Source organism: Tamandua tetradactyla, chromosome 11 (genome assembly GCF_023851605.1).
Source record: "Tamandua tetradactyla isolate mTamTet1 chromosome 11, mTamTet1.pri, whole genome shotgun sequence".
In the NCBI taxonomy this organism is placed as follows: domain Eukaryota; kingdom Metazoa; phylum Chordata; class Mammalia; order Pilosa; family Myrmecophagidae; genus Tamandua; species Tamandua tetradactyla.
In genome coordinates, this window is record NC_135337.1 from 3,072,083 (window position 1) to 3,078,082 (window position 6,000).

Consider the following 6,000-nt stretch of genomic DNA (forward strand, 5'->3'; position numbering starts at 1 on the left):
CCTTTGCTGTGTCCCATAGGTTTTGATATGTTGTGTTTTCATTTTCATTCACCTCGAGATATTTACTAATTTCTCTTGTAATTTCTTCCTTGACCCACTGGTTGTTTAAGAGTGTGTTGTTGAGCCTCCACGTATTTGCGAATTTTCTGGCACTCTGCCTATTATTGATTTCCAACTTCATTCCTTTATGATCTGAGAAAGTGTTGTGTATGATTTCAATCTTTTTAAATTTGTTGAGACTTGCTTTGTGACCCAGCATATGGTCTATCTTTGAGAATGATCCATGAGCACTTGAGAAAAAGGTGTATCCTGCTGTTGTGGGGTGTAATGTCCTATAAATGTCTGTTAAGTCTAGCTCATTTATTGTAATATTCAAATTCTCTGTTTCTTTATTGATCCTCTGTCTAGATGTTCTGTCCATTGATGAGAGTGGGGAATTGAAGTTTCCAATTATTATGGTAGATGTGTCTATTTCCCTTTTCAATAATTGCAGTGTATTCCTCACGCATTTTGGGGCATTCTGGTTCGGTGCATAAATATTTATGATTGTTATGTGTTCTTGTTGCATTGTTCCTTTTATTAGTAGATAGTATCCTTCTTTGTCTCTTTTAACTATTTTACATTTGATGTCTAATTTGTTGGATATTAGTGTACCTACTCTTGCTTTTTCTGGTTGTTATTTGCATGAAATATCTTTTCCCAACCTTTCACTTTCAACCTATGTTTATCTTTGGGTCTAAGATGTGTTTCCTGTAGACAGCATATAGAAGGATCCTGTTTTTTAATCCATTCTGCCAGTCTATGTCTTTTGATTGGGGAATTCAGTCCATTAACATTTAGTGTTATTACTGTTTGGGTAATACTTTCCTCTATTATTTTGCTTTTTGTATTATATATATATCATATCTGATTCCTTCTTTCTACACTCTTCTCCATACCTCTCTCTTCTGTCTTTTCGTATCTGACTCTAGTGCTCCTTTTAGTATTTCTTGCAGTGCTGGTCCCTTGGTCACAAATTCTCTTAGTGACTTTTTGTCTGAAAATGTTTTAATTTCTCCCTCATTTTTGAAGGACAATTTTGCTGGATATAGAAGTCTTGGTTGGCAATTTTTCTGTTTGAGTAATTTAAATATATCATCCCACTGTCTTCTTGCTTCCATGGTTTCTGCTGAGAAATCTACACATAGTCTTATTGGGTTTCCCTTGTATGTGATGGATTGTTTTTCTCTTGCTGCTTTCAATATCTTCTCTTTCTCTTTGACCTCTGACATTCTAACTAGTAAGTGTCTTGGAGAACGCCATTTGGATCTATTCTCTTTGGGGTGCACTGCACTTCTTGGATCTGTAATTTTAGGTCTTTCATAAGAGTTGGGAAATTTTCAGTGATAATTTCTTCCATTATTTTTTCTCCTCCTTTTCCCTTCTCTTCTCCTTCTGGGACACCCACAACATGTATATTTGTGCACTTCATATTATCATTTAATTCCCTGATCCCCTGCTCAAAATTTTCCATTCTTTTCCTTATAGTTTCTGTTTCTTTTTGGATTTCAGATGTTCCATCCTCCATTTCACTAATTCTAACCTCTGTCTCTTGAAATCTACCATTGTAGGTTTCCATTGTTTTTTTCATCTCTTCTACTGTATCTTTCATTCCCATAAGTTCTGTGATTTGTTTTCTTAGACTTTCCATTTCTTCTTTTTGTTGATCCCATGCCTTCTTCATGTCCTCCCTCAATTTATTGATTTGGTTTTTGAAGAGGTTTTCCATTTCTGTTCGTATATTCAGAATTAGTTGTCTCAGCTCCTGTAGCTCATTTGAGCTATTGGTTTGTTCCTTTGACTGGGCCATATCTTCAATTTTCCTGGTGTGATTTTTTATTTTTTGCTGGTGTCTGGGCATTTAATCAGATTTCCCTGAGTGTGGGACCCAGCAGGTTAAAAGATTTTCCTATGAAGTCTCTGGGCTCTGTTTTTCTTATCCTGCCCAGTATATGGTGCTTGTCTGTCTGCAGGTCCCACCAGCAAAAGATGTTGTGGCTCCTTTAACTTTGGAAGACTCTTGCTGCTGGGTGTGTGGTGGAGACAGAGGAAAGGCTGTAGGTTGGTTTTAATAGCTTCAAATTGTGAAGTCCTGGGATCTGAATTCCTTGAGAGAGGGATTCCACCTGAGTTGCGTTTCACCCCTCCCACGGGGAAGTTTCAGGTGGCAGAGAGCCCTGAAAGCAGCCTGTTTCTGCGTTTGGGGCAGTTGCAACCTGTGTAATCCCAGCGCTGAGCCCAGAGGCAACCAAGCCTCCATAGAAACAGCTGCAGAAGGCTCTGTTTCGCCCCCTTTCCTCTTTTTCAGTTAGCCCAATAGGCAACTTCTGCCTTGATCAGTTTCGCCTGAACTGAGGGCCTATTTTTAGTAGTCAGAAGTTGTTCATTAATGCCACTATTGGAGTTAGGTTGGGCTCAGTCTCTACTACTGTTGGAGACTCTTTCCTTTCCCTCCAGGAAGTCGCCTGTGGGGGAGGGGTGCTGGCTGCCGCAGCTTTGGGAACTGCTGATCCAAGGCTCCCAGCCGGCCTGGGAAGCCGCGTGTGTGGGAGGGGCGCCGGTCGCCAGCCGCCGCAGCTTGGGGAACTGCTGATTCGAGGCTCCCAGCCAGCCTGGGAAGCCACGTGTGTGGGAGGGGCACCAGTCGCGGGCCACCATGGCTTGGGGAACCACCGATCGGAGGCTCCCAGCTGGCCCGGGAAGCCACGTGTGTGGGAGGAGCTCTGGTCGCTGGCCACCGCAGCTTGGGGAACCGCCGATCGGAGGCTCCCAGCCGGCCCAGCAAGCTGCGTGTGGGGGAGGGGCGCCTGCCGCCACGGCTTGGGGAACCGTTGATCCAAAGCTCCCAGCCGGCCCAGGAAGGAGGGAGGGAGGGGCTCCGGCCGCCAGCCGCCACGGCCCGGGGAAGCGTGTGCTGCTTGGGGACCTCACCGCAGCGGAGTCTCTTAGCCGGTCCAGCCGGTCCAGACTGGGGTACACTGTGTGTCTTGTCTCTGTTGTGGCTCCGGGAGCTGTTCTGTACTGTTTCTAGTTATTTAGTAGTTGTTCTGGAGGAAGAACTAAGATGCGTGCACCTTACTAAGCCGCCATCTTCTCTAAACCTCGGGTCCTGTTTTTTAATCCATTCTGCCAGTCTATATCTTTTGATTGGGGAGTTTAATCCATTAACATTTAGTGTTATTACTGTATGGGCAGTACTTTCTGCTACCATTTTGCCTTTTGGATTTTTTTTTTTTTTTATTAACGGAAAGAGAAAAAAAAAGAAATTAACACAACATTTAGAAATCATATCATTCTACATATGCACTCAGTAATTCTTAACATCATCACATAGATGCATGATCATTGTTTCTTAGTACATTTGTATCGGTTTAGAGGAACTAGCAACACAACAGAAAAAGATATAAAATGTTAATATAAAGAAAAGAAATAAAAGTAGTAGTAATAGTAAAAAACAACAACAACAAACAAACAAGCAAACAAAAAAAAAAATCCCTATAGCTCAGATGCAGCTTCATTCAGTATTTTAACATGATTACTTTACAATTAGGTATTATTGTGCTGTCCATTTTTGAGTTTTTGTATCTAGTCCTGTTGCACAGTCTGTATCCCTTCACCTTCAATTACCCATTGTCTTACCCTGTTTCTAACTCCTGCTGAACTCTGTTACCAATGACATATTTCAAGTTTATTCTCGAATGTCCGTTCACATCAGTGGGACCATACAGTATTTGTCCTTTAGTTTTTGGCTGGATTCACTCAGCATAATATTCTCTAGGTCCATCCATGTTATTACATGGTTCATAAGTTTATCTTGTCTTAAGGCTGCATAATATTCCATCGTATGTATATACCACAGTTTGTTTAGCCACTCTTCTGTTGATGGAGATTTTGGCTGTTTCCATCTCTTTGCAATTGTAAATAACGCTGCTATAAACATTGGTGTGCAAATGTCCGTTTGTGTCTTTGCCCTTAAGTCCTTTGAGTAGATACCTAGCAATGGTATTGCTGGGTCGTATGGCAATTCTATATTCAGCTTTTTGAGGAACCGCCAAACTGCCTTCCACAGTGGTTGCACCCTTTGACATTCCCACCAACAGTGGATAAGTGTGCCTCTTTCTCCGCATCCTCTCCAGCACTTGTCATTTTCTGTTTTGTTGATAATGGCCATTCTGGTGGGTGTGAGATGATATCTCATTGTGGTTTTGATTTGCATTTCTCTAATGGCCAGGGACATTGAGCATCTCTTCATGTGCCTCTTGGCCATCCGTATTTCTTCTTCTGGTAGGTGTCTGTTTAAGTCTTTTTCCCATTTTGTAATTGGGTTGGCTGTCTTTTTGTTGTTGAGTTGAATAATCTCTTTATAAATTCTGGATACTAGACCTTTATCTGATATGTCATTTCCAAATATTGTCTCCCATTGTGTAGGCTGTCTTTCTACTTTCTTGATGAAGTTCTCTGATGCACAAAAGTGTTTAATTTTGAGGAGCTCCCATTTATTTATTTCCTTCTTCAGTGTTCTTGCTTTAGGTTTAAGGTCCATAAAACCACCTCCAGTTGTAAGATCCATAAGATATCTCCCAACATTTTCCTCTATCTGTTTTATGGTCTTAGACCTAATGTTTAGATCTTTGACCCATTTTGAGTTAACTTTTGTATAGGGTGTGAGAGATGGGTCTTTTTTCATTCTTTTGCATATGGATATCCAGTTCTCTAGGCACCATTTATTGAAGAGACTGCTCTGTCCCAGGTGAGTTGGCTTGACTGCCTTATCAAAGATCAAATGTCCATAGATGAGAGGGTCTATATCTGAGCACTCTATTCGATTCCATTGGTCGATATATCTATCTTTATGCCAATACCATGCTGTTTTGACCACTGTGGCTTCATAATATGCCTTAAAGTCAGGCAGCGCGAGACCTCCAGCTTCGTTTTTTTCCCTCAAGATGTTTTTAGCAATTCGGGGCACCCTGCCCTTCCAGATAAATTTGCTTATTGGTTTTTCTATTTCTGAAAAATAAGTTGTTGGGATTTTGATTGGTATTGCATTGAATGTGTAAATCAATTTAGGTAGGATTGACATCTTAACTATATTTAGTCTTCCAATCCATGAACACGGTATGCCCTTCCATCTATTTAGGTCTTCTGTGATTTCTTTTAACAGTTTTTTGTAGTTTTCTTTATATAGGTTTTTTGTCTCTTTGGTTAAATTTATTCCTAGGTATTTTATTCTTTTAGTTGCGATTGTAAATGGGATTCGTTTCTTGATTTCCGCCTCAGCTTGTTCATTACTAGTGTATAGAAAAGCTACAGATTTTTGAATGTTGATCTTGTAGCCTGCTACTTTGCTGTACTCATTTATTAGCTCTAGTAATTTTGTTGTGGATTTTTCTGGGTTTTCTACATATAGTATCATATCGTCTGCAAACAGTGATAGTTTTACTTCTTCCTTTCCAATTTTGATGCCTTGTATTTCTTTTTCTTGCCTAATTGCTCTGGCTAGAACTTCCAACACAATGTTGAATAGTAGTGGTGATAGTGGACATCCTTGTCTTGTTCCTGATCTTAGGGGGAAAGTTTTCAATTTTTCCCCATTGAGGATGATATTAGCTGTGGGTTTTTCATATATTCCCTCTATCATTTTAAGGAAGTTTCCTTGTATTCCTATCTTTTGAAGTGTTTTCAGCAGGAAAGGATGTTGAATCTTGTCAAATGCCTTCTCTGCATCAATTGAGATGATCATGTGATTTTTCTGCTTTGATTTGTTGATATGGTGTATTACATTAATTGATTTTCTTATGTTGAACCATCCTTGCATACCTGGGATGAATCCTACTTGTTCATGATGTATAATTCTTTTAATGTGTTGTTGGATACGATTTGCTAGAATTTTGTTGAGGATTTTTGCATCTGTATTCATTAGAGAGATTGGTCTGTAGTTTTCTTTTTTTGTAATATCTT